Genomic DNA, 19,281 nt, shown 5'->3' with positions numbered 1-19,281 from the left:
ATATCGAACGGTCTCTGAATTAGACAATTCATGTCCCAATGGGAACCTTGTCAAGTTACCATTCTAATGAGCTTAAAAAAGTCTAAATTCGACCACAGAAGAGAGAGTTATGAAGGTTACTATTGGACAAGGAGATGAAGTAAGAGTTCAGGAGAGATGGCTGCGATCCCACTTATGGATTCGCAAATCATCTCAAAATACGACGATTCAAGTCAGGAATGAAAGAGCACTAAAATACCTTTCAGATGACCAAAAATTGACCTAATCCACCATAAGACGAGGGTGTTATGATCATCTCCGTTGGATGGCGCGATTTGGAAAGATCAACAATCCAAAATGTAAAATGACGATCGAAGTGTTCTAATGGGCTTTTGGGATATAGAACGGTCTCAGAATTACGTAAATCCGGTCCCATTTGGAAGCTTGTCGAGTTACCATTCCAATGATCTCAAAATATTCTAAATTCAACCACGGAAGAGAGAGTTATGAGGTTTATTATTGGACAAGGAGATGAAAGAAAAATTCATGACCGATGACTGTGATCCCAATTACGGATGCACAAATGGTCTCGGAATACAACGATTCAAGTCAGGAATGAAAGAGCACTAAAGTACCTTTCAGATGACCAAAAATTGACCCGATCCGACATCAAACGAGGGAGTTATGAGCATTACCATTGGATGGCGAGATTGGGAAAGATAAACAATCCAAATTGTAAAATGACGATCGAAGTGTTCTAACGGGCTTTTGGGATATTGAATGGTCTCAAAATTACATAAATTTGGTCCTATTTCGAAGCTTGTAAAGTTACCATTCCAACGAACTCAAAATATTCTAAATTCGACCACGGAAGAGTGAGTTATGAGGTTTACTATAGGACAAGGAGATGAAGGAAAAATTCTGGACCGACGACTGCGATCCCACTTATAGATCTGCAAATGGTCTCGGAATACGATAATTCAACTCAGGATAGAATGAGCACTAAAGTACTTATTAGATGACCAAATATTGACCCAATCCGACATCAAACGATGGAGTTATGAGCATCTCCGTTGGATCGCACGATTTGGAAAGATTAACAATCCAAATTGCAAAATGACACATGAAGAATTTCGACGAGCGTTTGGGATATCGAACGGTCCCTAAATTAGACAATTCTAGTCTAATTTCGAACCTTGTCAAGTTACCATTCCAATTAGTTCAAAATTGTCTAAATTCGATCACTAAAGAGAGAGTTATGAAGGTTACTATTGGACAAGGAGAAGAAGTAAAAATTCAGAACAGACAGCTGCGATCCCACTTACAGATTCACAAATCCTCTCAGAATATGACGATTCAAGTCAGAAATGAAAGAGCACTAAAGTACCTATTAGATGACCAAAAATCGTCCCAATTCGACATCAAACGAGGGAGTTATGACATCTCAGTTGGATCGCGCTATTTGGAAAGATTAACAATCCAATTTGCAAAATGACAAACGAAGAATTCCGGCGTGCTTTTTGGATATTGAATGGTCCCTAAATTAGAAATTCTGGTCCCATTTCGAACCTTGTCGAGTTACCATTCCAATGAGCTCAAACTTGTCTAAATTCGACCACTGAAGAGAAAGTTATGAAGGTTACTATTGGACAAGGAGAAGAAGTAAAAATTTAGAATAGACGGCTATGATCCCACTTACGGATTCTCAAATCATCCCGGAATATGACGATTCAAGTTAGGAATGAAAGAGCACTAAAGTACCTATCAGATGACCAAAAATGGACCCAATCCGACATCAAATGAGGGAGTTATGAGCTTCTCCGTTGGATTGCACGATTTGGAAAGATTAACAATGCAAATTGCAAAATGACGATCGAAGTGTGCTAATGGGCTTTTGGGATATCGAATGGTCTCAGAATTACATAATTCTGGTCCCATTTGGAAGCTTGTCTAGTTACCATTCCAATGAGATCAAATAGTCTAAATTCGACCACGAAAGAGAGAGTTAAGAGGTTTACTATTAGACGAGGAGATGAAGGAAAAATTCAGGACCGACGACTGCGATTCCACTTACGGATGCGCAAATGGTTTCAGAATATGACGATTCAAGTCTGGAATGAAAGAACACTAAAGTACCTTTCAGATACCAAAAATTGACCCAATCCGTCATCAAACGAGGGAGTTATGAGCATCTCCGTTGGATCACACGATTTGGAAAGATTAACAATACAAATTTTAAAATGACAATCGAAGAATTCCGACAAGCTTTTGGGATATCGAACGGTCTCTGAATTAGACAATTCATGTCCTAATGGGAACCTTGTCAAGTTACCATTCCAATGAGCTCAAAAAAGTCTAAATTCGACCACTGAAGAGAGAGTTATGAAGGTTACTATTGGACAAGGTGATGAAGTAAGAGTTCAGGACAGACGGCTGCGATCCCACTTATGGATTCGCAAATCATCTCGAAATATGAAGATTCAAGTCAGGAATGAAAGAGCACTAAAATACCTTTCAGATGACCAAAAATTGACCTAATCCACCATCAAACGAGGAAGTTATGAGCATCTCCGTTGGATGGCGTGATTTGGAAAGATTAATAATCCAAATTGTAAAATGAGGATCGAGATATAGAACGGTCTCAGAATTACGTAAATTCGGTCCCATTTGGAAGCTTGTTGAGTTACCATTCCAATGATCTCACAATATTCTAAATTCGACGATGGAAGAGAGAGTTATGAGGTTTATTATTGGACAAGGAGATGAAAGAAAAATTCATGACCGATGACTGTGATCCCAATTACGGATGCACAAATGGTCTCGTGAGCATCTCCGTTGGATCGCGCGATTTAGAAAGATTAACAATCCAAATTGCAAAATGACAATCGAAGAATTCCGATGAGCTTTTGTGATATCGAGCGGTGTCAGAATTAGACAATTCTGGTCCCATTTGGAACCTTGTCAAGTTACCATTCGAATGAGCTCAAAATAGCCTAAATTCGACCACTAAAGAGAGAGTTATGAAGGTTACTATTGGAGAAGGAGAAGAAGGAAATATTCAGGACAGACGGCTGCGATCCCACTTATGAATTCTCAAATCGTCTCGAAAGATGATGATTCAAGTCTGGAATGAAAGTGCACTAAAGTACCTTTGAGATGACCAAAAATTGACCCAATCCGACTTCAAACAATGGAGCTATGAGCATCTCCGTTGGATTACGCGATTTGGTAAGATTAACAGGCCAAATTGTATAATGACGATTGAAGTGTTCTAATGGTCTTTTGGGATAGCGAACAGTCTCAGAATTACATAATTCTGGTCCCATTTAGAAGCTTGTCGACTTACCATTCTAATGAGCTCAAAATAGTCTAAACTCGACCATGGAACAAATAGTTATGAGGTTCACTATTGGACAAGTAGATGAAGGAAAAATTCAGGACCAACGACTGCGATCCCACTTGCGGATGTACAAATGGTCTTAGAATACGACAATTCGAGTGAGGAGTGAAAGAGCACTAAAGTATCTTCAGATGACCAAAAATCGATGCAACCTGACATCAAACGAGGGAGTTATGAGCATCTTCGTTGGATCGAGCGATTTGGAAAGATTAACAATCCAAATTGTAAAATGACAATCAAAGAATTTTGACGAGCTTTTGAAATATCGAATGGTCCCTGAATTAGACAATTCTGGTCCCATTTGGAACCTTGTTGAGTTACCATTCCAACGAGCCCAAAATAGTCTAAATTCGTCCACTGAAGAGAGAGTTATGATGGTTACTATTGGACAAAGAGAAGAAGTGAAAATTCAGGACAGACGGTTTCGATCCCACTTTCAGATTCGCAAATCGTCTCGAAATATGATGATTCAAGTCAGGAATGAAAGAGCATTAAAGTACCTTTCAGATGACCAAAAATCGACCCAACCCGACATCAAACGAGGGAGTTATGAGCTTCTCCGTTGGATCACAAGATTTGGAAAGATTAACAATCTTAATTGCAAAATGAAGATCGAAGTGTGCTAATGGGCTTTTGGGATATTGAATGGTCTCAGAATTACATAATTCTGGTCCCATTTGGAAGCTTGTCTAGTTACCATTCTAATGAGGTCAAATAGTCTAAATTCGACCAAGGAAGAGAGAGTTATGAGGTTTACTATTGGACAAGGAGATGAAGGAAAAATTCAGGATGGACGACTGCGATCCCACTTACAGATGCAGAAATGGTTTCTGAACATGACGATTAAAGTCTGGAATGAAAGAGCCCTAAAGTACCTTTCAGATGACCAAAAATTGGCCCAATCTGACATCAAACAAGGAAGTTATGAGCAACTCCATTGGATCATGCAATTTTGAAAGATTAACTATCCAAATTGCAAAATGACAATCGAAGAATTTCGACGAGCTTTTGGAATATCGAACGGTCTCAAAATTAGACAATTCTAGTCCCAATTGGAACCTTGTCAAGTTACCATTCTAATGAGCTTGAAATAGTCTAAATTCAACCACTAAAGAGGGAGTTATGAAGCTTACTATTAGACAAGGAGATGAAGTAAGGGTTCAGGACAGACCGCTGCGATCCCACTAACGGATTCGTAAATCCTCTCGGAATATGAAAATTCAAGTCAGGAATGAAAGAGCACTATAGTACCTTTCAAATGACCAAAAATCGACCCAATCCAACATCAAACGAGGGGGTTATGAGCATCTCCGCTGGATTACGCGATTTGGAAGATCAACACTCCAAATTGCGAAATGACAATCGAAGTGTTCTAATGGGCTTTTGGGAAATAGAACGGTCTCAGAATTTCATAATTATGGTGTCATTTGGAAGCTTGTCAAGTTACAATTCCAATGAGATCAAAATATTCTTAATTCCACCACGAAAGAGAGAGTTATGAGGTTTACTATTGGACAAGGAGATGAAGGTAAAATTCAGGACCGACGACTGCGATCCCACTTATGGATGCACAAATGGTCTGGGAATACGACGATTCAAGTTAGAGTAAAAGGGCACTAAAGTACCTTTCAGTTGACCAAAAATCGACCTAATCTAACATCAAACAAGGGAGTTATGAGCATCTTCGTTGGATCGTGCAATTTGGAAAGATTAACAATCCAAATTGCAAAATGATAATCGAAGAATTCCGACGAGCTTTTGGGATATCGACCGTTCCCAGAATTAGACAATTCTGGTCCCATTTGGAACCTTGTCGAGTTACCATTCCAATGAGCTTAAAATAGTCTAAATTCAACCACTGAAGAGAGGGTTATGAAGGTTACTATTGGACAAGGAGATGAAGTAAAAAAAACAGGACAGATGGCTGCGATCCCACTTAATGATTCACAAAATGTCTCAGAATATGACGATTCAAGTCAAGAAAGAAAGAGAACTAAAGTACCTTTAAGATGACCAAAAATTGACCCAATCTGACATCAAACGAGGGAGTTATGAGCATCTCCGTGGGATCGCGCGATTTGGAAGGATTGACAATCCAAATTGCAAAATGACGATCGAAGTGTTCTAATGGGCATTGGGGATATTGAACGGTCTCAGAATTACATAATTCTGGTCCCATTTGGAAGCTTGTCGAGTTACCATTCCAATGAGCTCAAAATAGTCTAAATTCAACCATGGAAGAGAGAGTTATGAGGTTTAGTATTAGACAGGAGATGAAGGAAAAATTTAGGACCGACAACTACTATCCTACATACGGATGCACAAATGGTCTCAGAATACGACGATTCGAGTCAGGAGTGAAAGAGCACTAAAGTACCTTTCAGATGACAAAAAATCGACCCAATCCGACATCAAACGAGGGAGTTATGGGCATCTCCGTTGGATCACGTGATTTGGAAAGATTAACAATCCAAATTGCAAAATGACGATCGAAGTGTTCTATTGGGCTTTTGGGATATCGAACGGTCTTAAAATTACATAATTCTAATCCCATTTGTAAGCTTGTCGAGTTACCATTCTAATGAGCTCCAAATATTCTAAATTTGACCACTGAAGAGAAAGTTATGAAGGTTACTTTTGGACAAGGAGATGAAGTTAAAACTCAAGACCGATGACTGCGATCCCACTTACGGATGCGCAAATGGTCTCGGAATACGACGATCCAAGTCAGGAGTGAAAGAGCACTAAAGTACCTTTCAGATGACCTAAAATTGACCCAATCCAAAATCAAACGAGGGAGTTATGAGCATCTTTGTTGGATCGCGCGATTTGGAAAGATCAACAATCCAAATTGCAAAATGACGATCGAAGTGTAAATATGGGCTTTTGGAATATCGAATGGTCTCAGATTACATAATTCTAGTCCCATTTGGAAGCTTGTCGAGTTACCATTCCAATGAGCTCAAATAGTTTTAAATCGACCATGGAAGAGAGAGTTATGAGGTTTACTATTAGACAAGGAGATGAAGGAAAAATTCAGGACTGACGACTGCGATCCCACTTACGGATGCGTAAATGGTCTCAAAAAATAAAGATTCAAGGCAAGAATGAAAGACCACTTAAGTACCTTTCAGATGACCAAAAATTAACCCAATCTGACATCAAACGAGGGAGTTATGTGCTTCTCCGTTGGATCACACGGTTTGGAAAGATTATCAATCCAAATTGCAAAATGACGATCGAAGTGTTCTAATGGGCTTTTGGGATATTGAACGGTCCCTAAATTAGACAATTCTGGTCAGATTTGGAACCTTGTCAAGTTACCATTCCAACGAGCTCAAAATAGTCTAAATTCGACCACTAAAGAGAGAGTTATGAAGGTTACTATTGAACAAGGAGAAGAAGTAAAAATTCAGGACAGACAGCTGCGATCCCACATACGGATTCGCAACTCGTCTTGGAATACGACGAGTCAAGTCACGAATGAAAGAGCACTAAAGTACCTTTCAGATGACCAAAAATCGACCCTATCCGACATTAAACGAGGGAGTTAAGAGCTTCTCCGTTGGATCGCGCGATTTGGAAAGATTAACAATCCAAATTGTAGAATGACGATCGAAGTGTGCTACTGGGCTTTTGGGATATCGAATGGTCTCAAAATTACATAATTCTAGTCCCATTTGGAAGCTTGTTGAGTTACCATGCCAATGAGCTCAAATAGTCTAAATTCGACCACGAAAGAGAGTTACGAGGTTTACTATTCGACAAGGAGATGAAGGAAAAATTCAGGACCGACGGCTGCGATCCCACTTACGGATGCGCAAATGGTCTCAGAATACGACGATTAAAGTCTAGAATGAAAGAGCACTAAAGTACCTTTCAGATAACCAAAAATCAACCCAATTCGACATCGAATGAGCGAGTTATGAGCATCTCCGTTGCATCACGCGATTTGGAAAGATTAACAATCCAAATTGTAAAATGACAATCGAAGAATTCTGACGAGCTTTTGGGATATGGAACGGTCTCAGAATTAGACAATTCTAGTCCCAATTGGAACCTTGTCAAGTTACCATTCCAATGAGCGCAAAATAGTCTAAATTCGGCCACTAAAGAGAGAGTTATGAAGGTTACTATTGGAAAGGAGATGAAGTAAAGGTTCTGGACAGACGGCTGCGATCCTACTTACAAATTCGTAAATCATCTCAGAATATGACGATTCAAGTCAGGAATGAAAGATCACTAAAGTACCTTTTAGATGACCAAAAATCGACCCAATCCGACATCAAACGAGGGAGTTATGAGCTTCTCCGTTGGATTACGCGATTTGGAAAGATTAACAATCCAAATTACAAAATGACAAACGAAGAATTTCGACGAGCTTTTGGGATATCGAACGATCCCTAAATTAGACAATCTATTGCCATTTCGAACCTTGTAGAGTTATCATTCCAATTAGCTCAAAATAGCCTAAACTCGACCATTGAAGAAAGAGTTATGAAGGTTACTATTGGGCAAGGAGAAGAAGTAAAAATTCAGAATAGAAGGCTGTGATCCCACTTATGGATTCACAAATCATCTCGGAATTTAACGATTCAAGTCAAGAATAAAAGAGCACTAAAGTACCTTTCAGATGACCAAAAATGGACCCAATCCGACATCAAATGAGGGAGTTATGAGCATCTCTGTTGGATGGCACGATTTGGAAAGATCAACAATCTAAATTGCAAAATGACGATTAAAGTGTTCTAATGGGCTTTTGGGATATAGAACGGTCTCAGAATTACATAATTTTGGTCCCATTTGGAAGCTTGTCGAGTTACCATTCCAACGAGATCAAAATATTCTAAATTTGACCACGGAAGAGAGAGTTATGAGGTTTACTATTGGACAAGGAGATGAAGGAAAAATTCAGGACCGAAGACTGCGATCCCACTTACGGATGCACAAATGGTCTCGGAAAACAACGATTCAAGTCAAGAATGAAAGACTACTAAAGTACCTTTCAAATGACCAAAAATTGACCCAATCCGACATCAAACGTGGGAGTTATGAGCATCTTCGTTGGATCACGCGATTTGGAAAGATTAACAATCCAAATTGCAAAATGACAATCGAAGTGTGCTAATGGGCTTTTGGGATATCGAATGGTCTCAGAATTACATAATTTTGGTCCTATTTGGAAGCTTGTCGAGTTACCATTCCAATGAGCTCAAATAATCTAAATTCGACCACGGAAGAGAGAGTTATGAGGTTAACTATTGGACAAGGAGATGAAGGAAAAATTCAGGACTGACGATTGCGAACCCACTTACGGATCTACAAATGGTCTCGAAAAATAACGATTTAAGTCAAGAATGAAAGACCACTAAAGTACCTTTCAGATGACCAAAAATTGACCCAATCCGACATCGAACGAGGGAGTTATGAGCATCTTTATTGGATCGCGCGATTTGGAAACATTAAAAATCCAAATTGTAAAATGATAATCGAAGAATTTCGATGAGCTTTTGGGATATGGAACGGTGTCAGAATTAGACAATTCTGTTCCCATTTGGAACCTTGTCGAGTTACCATTCCAATGAGGTCAAAATAGTCTAAATTTGACCATTAAAGAGAGAGTTATGAGGTTTACTATTGGACAAGGAAATGAAGGAAAAATTCAGGATAGACGGCGGCGATCCCACTTACGGATGCGTAATTTGCCTCGGAATACGATGATTCAAGTCAGGATGATAGAGTATTAAAGTACCTTCTAGATGGCCAAAAATTGACCCAATCTGACATCAAATGAGGGAGTTGTGAGCATCTCCGTTGGATCGTGAGATTTGGAAAGAATAAGAATTCAAATTGCAAAATAATGATCAAAGTGTTCTAATGGGCTTTTGGGATTTCGAATGGTCTTAGAATTACATAATTTCGATCCGATTTGGAAGCTTGTCGAGTTACCATTCCATTAAGCTCAAATAGTCTAAATTCGATGATGGACGAGAGAGTTATGAGGTTTACTATTGGACAAGGAGATAAAGGACAAGTTCATGACCGACGATTGCAATCCCACTTACGGATGCGCAAATGGTCTCGGAATATGACAATTCAAGTCAGGAATGAAAGAACACTAAAGTACCTTTCAGATGACCAAAAATCAACCCTATCCGACATCACACGAGGGAGTTATGAGCTTCTCCGTTGGATTGCGTGATTTGGAAAGATTAACAATCCAAATTGTAAAATGACGATCGAAGTGTGCTAATGGGCTTTGGGATATCTAATGGTCTCAGAATTACATAATTCTGGTCCCATTTGGAAGCTTGTTGAGTTACAATTCCAATGGGCTCAAATAGTCTAAATTCGACCACGGAAGAGAGAGTTATGAGGTTTACTATTGGACAAGGAGATGAATGAAAAATTCAGAACTGGCAACTGCGATCCCACTTATGGATGTGCAAATGGTCTCAGAATACAATGTTTCAAGTCTGGAATGAAAGATCACTAAAGTAACTTTCAGATGACCAAAAATTGACCCAATCCGATATCAAACAAGGGAGTTATGAGCATCTCCGTTGGATCACGCGATTTGGAAAGATTAACAAACCAAATTGCAAAATGACAATCGAAGAATTCCGACCAGCTTTTGGGATATCAAACGGTCTCAGAATTAGACAATTCTAGTCCCAATTGGAACCTTGTCAAGTTACTATTCCAATGAGCTCAAAATTGTCTAAATTCGGCCACTGAAGAGAGAGTTATGAAGCTTACTTTTGGTTAAGGAGATGAAGGAAAAATTCAAGACCAATGGTTGTGATCCCACTTATGGAGGCGTAAATGGTCTCGAAATATGACGATTCAAGTCAGGAATAAAACAACACTAAAGTACCTTTCAGATGACCAAAAATCGACCTAATCCAACGTCAAACGAGGGAGTTATGAGCATCTCCATTAGATCGCGCAATTTGGAAAGATTAACAGTCCAAATTGCAAAATCACAATCGAAGAGGTCCAACGGGCTTTTGGGATGCCTAACGGTCTCACAATTAGACAATTCTGGTCCAATTTGGAAGCTTGTCGAGTTCCATTCCAATGAGCTGAAAATAGTCTAAATTCGACCACTGAAGAGAGAGTTTTGAAGGTTACTATTGGACAAGGTGATGAAGTGAAAATTCAGGACCGACAACTGCGATCCCACTTACGGATCTGTAAATGGTCTCAGAATACGATGATTCAAGTTAGGAATGAAAGAGCACTAAAGTACCTTTCAGATGACCAAAAATCAACCCAATCCGACATCAAACGAGCGAGTTATGAGTATCTCCGTTGGATCGTGCGATTTGGAAAAATTAACAATCCAAATTGCAAAATGACGATCGAAGAGTTCCAACGAGCCTTTTGGATATCTAACGGTCTCAGAATTAGACAATTCTGGGCCCATTTGGAAGCTTGTCGAGCTTCCATTCCAATGAGCTCAAAATAGTCTAAATTCGAGCACTGAAGAGAGAGTAATGAAGTTTACTATTGGACAAGGAGATGAAGGAAAAATTCAGGACTGACGAACGCGATCCCACTTACATATGCACAAATGGTCTCGGAATACGATGATTCAAGTTAGGAATGAAAGAGCACTAAAGTACCTTTCAGATGACCAAAAATCAACCCAATCTGACATCGAATGAGGGAGTTATGAGCATCTACATTGGATCGCGCGATTTGGAAATATTAACAATCCAAATTGTAAAATGACGATCGAAGAGTTCCTTCGTGCTTTTGGGACTTCGAACGGTATATGAAATAGCCAACCATTTGGATGCTTGTCGAGTTACTGTAAGTGCCATAGTTTATAGCCCTTTGTGTTGTCAAATTTGTGGTGCCAAAGACACTGTTATGAAGCTTGCATCTGTGAAGAACAAAGCTCTACTCAAGATCAGCTTAGGTTGACAAGCACTGTTCACAAGTCAAGAATCTCAAGAAGCTTTCAAGTTCTACCTCAAGATCTCAAGAAGCTTTCAAGTTTGAGCTCCATCAAGACTTCAAGCTTCACTACTATCAAAGGTCACTTGTCTCCTATGTTCAATGTCCTTACTTCACTCCTGAGGTATAACTGATCTTAGGTTGACCTTTAGAGTAGGTCATTCTGGATACATAATTCATATGTTTTCTATAAGTGAGTTTGGTCTGTTCTAAGACTTGTCCCGCACTTTGTTCGACTAGTCCTAGCACCACTTCGACCTGTCTAAGAAATTCATGGATCAGTCGTAAGTTTGTAACAAAAATTAGAAATTTTCTATTAGGCTTCGACTAGTCCTGGGGACTGTATGACCAGTCATAGGTACAGTGTCGACTGCATCTTCGACTTGTCGTAGAGCTACGATTCAATGTACAGCGCTGAAATTCGACTTGCTTTGACCAGTCGTAAACCACCTATGACCAGTCGTAGGAGACCCATGACTAGTCATAGACCACCTACGGCTAGTCGTGAAACTGCTAAATCTTATCGCGCCTAAATTTTCAAATATCTGTTGATTCTACAACCAGTCGTAGAGGTCCTTAGACCATTCGAAGGCGTGATTTGCTCACCTATAAATAGAGCACGAATCTCATAATTATTTAATTGAAATAAAGGCAATTCAAGTTAATTTAATTCAGTCTTCTGAGAGATAAGTCGGTGCTCCATTTAAGCTAAGTGTGCATATTTAATATTCTCTTTCTTTAGCTTTGTTAATTGATTTTGTTTCTTGTATTCCAATCTAATGTGAAAAGAGGAATTGTTGTTTTCCTTTTTCTGGAATCAAAATCAATTAGAGCTAGCCCTTTTGCTTTAATTTAAAATCTATTAGAACCTAGAACCATTATAAAGTGAATATTGGACATTGAACTTGGACATTCAAATCTCTACTCCGACTTGGTTCTTCTGGGCTACTACAACGAAGGAGAAAATCAGGTATTTTATAATTTGTGTAATTTACATTGTTTGGTTTTGTTTAAGGTTAAGCCAGAAAAATCTCAAAGTTGTTGGTTATCCGAGGAGAGCCAGAAAACTCAAAAGTGAGGGTTTTTGAATTGTGTAAGCCCTTTGAAAAAAAGACACAATTGTGAAGGTTTTGGGTGAACCTGTGAAAACCTATTTGATAGTGAACGCTAATATCCCCTGTGTGAAGATATTAGGAGTGGAGTAGCATTCTGTGTGGCTGTTGTTTAATAGTTGGTGAACACACAGGCGAACCACTATAATTCTTTGTGTTGTGGATGTGTGATTTATATTTCCTATCTTTTATCATTTAGAATTGTGAAATGTATGTGTGGATGAGAATGTTGAAAATTTTACATTTCAAGCTCAGTGGGGAATGTTGTAATAATTTAGAGTTACATTTCAGCATTATATTTTTTGCTATCTATTTATTACATTAGGCTTCTGTTTCTTTATTTGTTCTAGAAATAAGGTTGTCCTACCATAAACTTTGGTTTTTGGTGCAAGGTTGTCCTTAAAACAATTTTTGTTTCTATTTCTCTATTTTAGGTTACTTTCCATTCCTATTCTGTGGTTGGTGTATATCTATTCTTTGTTTCATATTCGCAGTATTTATCTTAAATTTGGCATAGTCTTATTCACCCCCCCTCCCCCTCTAGGACATATAGCTTGGCCATTTCAAGTGGTATCAAAGCCTAATAGCTCGCTCTTATTACTTTTTATTTGGATTTAATTCCTGAGTTAACGATCTCAACTATATAAAAGATGTCAAATTTTGATAGCCTATCAGTCACTAGGCCTCCACCCTTTGATGTCTCCAATTATGCCTATTGGAAAGCTAGGATGAGGATCTTCCTCAAATCCATGGATGAAAGTGTGTGGCTACCCACAGTGAATGAATGGACCCTTCCTACCACTGAAGTAACCGGGATTGATGGTTCAAAATCTATGAAAATTACACCATACTTCTCTTGGACCACACTTCAGAAAACTGAGAGTAGTGCGAATGCTAAAGCACTAAATGCAATTACTTGTGCACTATCACCGGATGAATTCAAAAGAATTATATCTTGTGATTTTGCAAAACATGCTTGAGATATATTGGAAATGACACACGAGGGTACTTCAATTGTCAAGAAATCTAAGATACAAATCCTCACAACTAAATTTGAGGAAATACATATGGAAGAAAATGAAATGTTCATGGACTTCTATACCAGATTAAATAACATTGTAAACTCTATGTGGGATCTAGGTGATAAAATTCCTGAAAGCAAGATATGTGCTAAAATACTACGCTCACTTCCTGAACGGTTCAATTCTAAAGTAACCGCAATCCAGGAACTTCGTGATATGGACAATATAAAGGTTGAGGAATTAGTTGGCTCATTACAAACTTATGAGTTAACCTTTAAACTCCAAAAGGTAAATCTATTGCTTTATAAACTTCTGAAAATGATTTAAACTCAGATTTAGAAAACTCTGAGGATGATATGGCTCTTTTGGCAAAGAGGTTTTATAAAATTTTTAAAAGTAAAAAGAGGGTTGATTTTTAAAAAGCATTTGATAAAAAGAAACCTAAATCTAAAACTAGAAAATCTTTAAAAGACAGTCAATGTTACAGCTGCCATGAGTATGGGCATTTGGCTAACAAATGTCCTAATAAGGGCAAGTCAAAAAAGAAAAGTATGATGGCTACTTGGGATAAGTTCTCTGATTTTGAAGTTTCTTCTGAATCAGAAAATTCTGAAACTGAGTCAGGGTGTGATGTTAAGGCCCTTATGACTCTAGCCAAACTCACTTTTTCAGATAATGATGACTCGACTAATGAAGAAAATCTGAATAGTGAATATGAAAATGAAGATGATCTTCAAGATGCTTACAATGCCCTTTACAAGGAAAGTTGTAAAATTGCTGTGAAATTTAAACTTCAAAAAGAGAAATTTTCTAAACTCAAAGAAATTTATGAATCTCTTGTTTTAGAAAAGTCCCATATTTCAGACTGTTTTGAAAAGACAAAATGCAATTTAGATATTAAAACCTCCCAATTTGAAAATCTTAAATCTGAAAGCGAACAACTAAAACATGAAGTCTCTTCTCTCTTGAGTTTAAAGGAAACCTGAAAATATGCCCAAGGTGATCCTAAATTTGAAAAACTCTTATCTGGATCGAGAAAATGTGGCGATCGATCCAGTCTGGTCTATGACAAGAGTGTTTCTCCTAAACCGAAGAATACTTCTCCCACGTTTGTAAAGGGAGAGATCTTAAACTCAAAAGGGAAAGATCAAATGTTTTTTAAAAACTTTAAATCTTTTCAAAAACCTAAAAGACATATCAACTATAAAAAGTAAAACCAAAATCCTTTGGCAGAAAAGATAGTTGATCTACTTAAGGAGCTTCTAAAGTCTAACTCACTAAGTCATACTTATAACTCTTACAATCGAAAGAAGACCTACTATCCTCCTAAACCCAAAATGGTTATGAAATGGGTTCTAAAGGTCACTTTCTTGGTTGCCTACACCGCTTTCAAAGCAACAAGCCATTCTAAGTGGTACCTAGATAGTGAATGCTCCAGGCATATGACAGGCGACAAGGCTTTATTCACCAATCTCAAAGACATGACTGACGGTTCAGTCACATTTGGAGATGGCAGCAATTGTAAGATTATGGGCCAAGGTACGGTTCAACTTTATAACCTTCCTTTGTTTAAAAATATATTGTATGTTGAAGGACTGAAACATAATCTTTTAAGCATATCTCAGATTTGTGATAATAACCATAGTGTACAGTTTTCTAATCAAAGTTGTGAGATTCTAAACAACAAGGGTTCAGTAATACTAACTGGACATAGAACGTCTAAAAATTGCTATATTGTTAGCGAATCTAGCTCATCTAATCAATCATGCTACATTATCTAAACAGACGAGATTGATCTGTGGCACAAACGTCTTGAACATGTACACTACTGAAATCTATATAGATTGAGCAAATGGGAACTTATAAGATGTCTACCCAAACTACAAAAATTAGATAAAATATGTGGTGAATGCCAAATTAGCAAACAAACAAGGAACTCACACAAAAAGGTGAATTCCAATACCACATTAAGACCACTCGAGCTTCTCCATATGGATCTAGTGGACCTACCAGGATGGAAAGTCGAGGTGGCAAAAGATATATCTTGGTAATAGTAGATGACTTTACCAGATATACATGGGCTGTCTTCTTAAGGGACAAATCAAAAACCCTTGAAGAAGTAAAAAAGGTTCTCAAAAGGATTCAAACTGAAAAAGGTTCTCAAGTCAGTAAGATTTGTAGTGATCATAGATCTGAATTTGAGAATAGCAGTTTTGAGAAGTTCTGTAGCGACCATGGAATATTACATGAATTCTCAGCGCCCAAAACTCTACAACAAAATAGTATAGTTGAAAGGAAAAATAGAGTGCTTCAAGAAATGGCTAATGTTATGTTGAATAGTATGAAGCTCTCTAAGAACCTTTGGACTGAAGCAGTCAATACAGCTTGCTATATTATTAACCGAGTTTACACTAGTAAAGGTAATAATAAAACGGCTTACGAAATGTGGTTCGATAAAAAGCTTACTGTTAAATACTTTCAAGTTTTTAGCATCAAGTACTATATTTTACGAGATCGTGAACATCTGGGAAAGTTTGATATAAAGAGTGATGAAGGGATATTTTTAGGATACTCTTTAAATAGTCGAGCTTATAGGGTTCTGAACAAAAGGACCGGTGTCATTCAAGAATCCATCAATGTGGTCATTGATGATCACTTAAGCACACCTGTCTCAAGTTTAAATAATGATGAAGTATTAGTAATTTATAAATCTGATATTTCATCTAATCAGACTAATTCTGAATTGAGAATTATTAAGATCATCCAACCACACAAATTCTTGGAAACCCTCTCACTGGTGTTCGTACCCGTATACAACTTGAGGATATATGCAATTACGTATGTTTTACATCCCAGATAGAACCATCTAACATAAAAGAAGCTCTTGCGGATGAAAACTGGATTGTTGAGACGCAAGAAGAACTTAACCAATTTGTGAGAAATGATGTTTGGTATCTCGTACCTAGACCTAAAGATAAACACATCATTGGAACCAAATGAATTTTTAAAAATAAGTCTGATGAACTTGGCAATATAATTAGAAACAAGGCTAGGCTAGTGGTACATGGTTACACTCAAATTGAAGGTATTGACTATGAGGAAACCTTTGCACCAGTAGCACGTCTTGAATCAATCAGACTCTTTATATCCATTGTGTGTTTTAGAAAGTTTAAGATTTATCAAATGGATGTGAAAAGTGTTTTTCTAAATGGTAATCTGCATGAGGAAGTTTATGTTGAACAACCAATGGGTTTTGAAGACCCCAAAAATGCTGATCATGTGTATCAACCTAAAAAGGCACTTTACGGTTTAAAACAAGCTCCTAGGGCATGGTACGAGAAACTAACAAAGTTTTTATTAAGCCATAATTTTCAAATGGGATGAGTTGATAAAACTCTGTTTATTAAAAAACATAAGGATCACATCTTATTAGTACAAATCTATGTTGATGATATCATTTATGGATCTACCTGTACTGACTATTGAGTTTGCAGATTTGATGAAATCTCAGTTTGAAATGAGCTTGGTTGGGGAATTGAATTATTTCCTTGGGTTACAAGTAAAACAAAAACCTGATGGAATGTTCATTTCTCAACTAAATATGCTATGAACTTGATTAAGAGATTTGGATTTGAGAATGGTAAGAACTTTGATACTCCTATGAGTACAACCTTGAAACTCTCAAAAGATTCTGCAGGTAAAAATGTGGATCCAAAATTATATCGGAGTATGATTGGTAGTCTATTGTATTTAACTACTAGTAGACCTGATATCGCTCTAAGTGTTGGTATTTGCGCTAGGTATCAGTCTGAACCTAAAGAGTCACACTTGACTGTTGTCAAGCGGATTATAAGATATGTCGCAAGTACTGTTAATCTCGGTCTCTGGTATCCTCATGAGACTAGTGTTTAATTAGCTGGGTACTCGGATGCTGACTGGGCTGGTAATCTTAATGATCGAAAATCAACCAGTGGTGGTTGTTTTTATATCGAAAACTATTTAGTTTCTTGGTTTAACAAGAAACAAAGTTCTATATCACTTTCAACAGTTAAAGCTGAATATATCGCAGCTGGTAATGCGTGTACACAGCTTGTTTGGATGAAACGTATGCTAAGTGATTATGGAATTAAACAGGATTCTATGTTATTATATTGTGATAATTCCAGTGCCATAAATATTTCAAAAAATCCAATTCAGCATTCTCGTACTAAGCACATTGATATTAGATTTCATTATATTCGGGAACTAGTTGAAGAAAAGGTTATATCTCTGGAATATATTCCTACCGAGAATCAATGTGCTGATTTTTCACTAAACCACTCGACAAAAGCAGGTTTAACAAAATGGAATTTGATCTTCGCATGTGCATTTTAAAATGATTAATTATGCCTATTTGTATCATATTATATATATTTGCTAGTTTAGTCTTTAATTTTGAAAATATGTAAAAATCAGATTTTTTTGGCCTGTACTCGACCAGTCGTGAGTATCCATGACCAGTCGTGCTATGACCAGTCGTGTATATCCACGACTAGTCGTGAATTGCATGGCTTCACTTAAAATTTGGGGGAAATCACTTTCTTCTTCATTTCAACTTCACTCTCCAACGAGCCGACACATGACTAGTCGAACCCATCTTCAAAAATCTTCAAGGTTAGTGCTCCATTTGCATTTTGCTTATAGATTTGTGTCTAGATTTCTTCTATTTCTCTTTTGGAGTTGTCTATTTTGAATTTAGTTGAGATTTGGGGATTTTCTTTTGAAAAATATGATTTAAGAAAACCCATTTCTCAATCCATTGCAACTCTTTATATTCTTGAAATCATTGTTGCATATGGCTTCTAGAGGAAGAAAATCAACATCCCATGGTCCGTCTTCTTCTTCCAGATCAGCCCCTATCACTAAGCGTCATCTTAGGGCTCCTGAGGACGATCCATCTTATGTTCGGGACATCCAATTATGTAATGTTATTGTTGAGCATCCAGTTGATATTAATCATGTTGCTCCTTTTAATATTTTTCCTATGCTTCAATCTGTAGGTTGGAATAACTTATTGCTTTGGGGTGGGCTAGCATACCGGTCCATTGCCTAATCCATGTTTGCATGCATATGTGCTTTCTCACTGGAAAATTTAACTTTTTCTATCTCCACAAGAGAAGGGCCATTTGAAGTTGATTGACATTTGATTTCAGCCCTTATGGATATTCCAGTGAATGATGAGGGTATTCCTATCCATACTTTATATGATAAACCCTCTGTCGCTGAAAAATGTATGTTGACTAATGACTTATGCAATTTGGATGTACAATGGACGCATAAAGGGAATGCGCTTCCCTCAAGGTATTTGTTACCCAAATATAGAATTCTTTACAAAATCTTTGTGTCTAATTTGTATCCTCGGTCGGGTAACAAATCTGAATTGACGTCCTTCATGGTTCGTATTCTTCATTCTGTTGTTAGAGGTGTTAACATTTGTTTACTATCCTTGATTTGTCACTTCATCATTCAGGTTCATCTCCATCCTGGTCATAGTGACATTCCTTTTGAATATTTGATGACTGTGTTGGCTACACATATGTCAGTCGATATGCCGGTTGGAGAGGCCCCCATCCATCATCTGATATTTAACAATTCCAATATCAATAAGATGAAGCTGAATTTCCTTCCTGGCCAAGGTGATGGTGTTGGCAGTGCTGAAGCTGAACATGAGGAAGAAGCTAGTGATCTTCCTCCTGATGATATTACATGGATGATATTTTTAAAGAACTTAAGTCTGATTCTACAAATGATCCAGATTATGAGC

The sequence above is a fragment of the Magnolia sinica genome, chromosome 10 (genome assembly GCF_029962835.1).
Source record: "Magnolia sinica isolate HGM2019 chromosome 10, MsV1, whole genome shotgun sequence".
NCBI classification, from domain to species: Eukaryota; Viridiplantae; Streptophyta; class Magnoliopsida; order Magnoliales; family Magnoliaceae; genus Magnolia; species Magnolia sinica.
The sequence above is the reverse complement of the archived record's forward strand: the minus strand, read 5'-3'. Positions refer to the sequence as shown.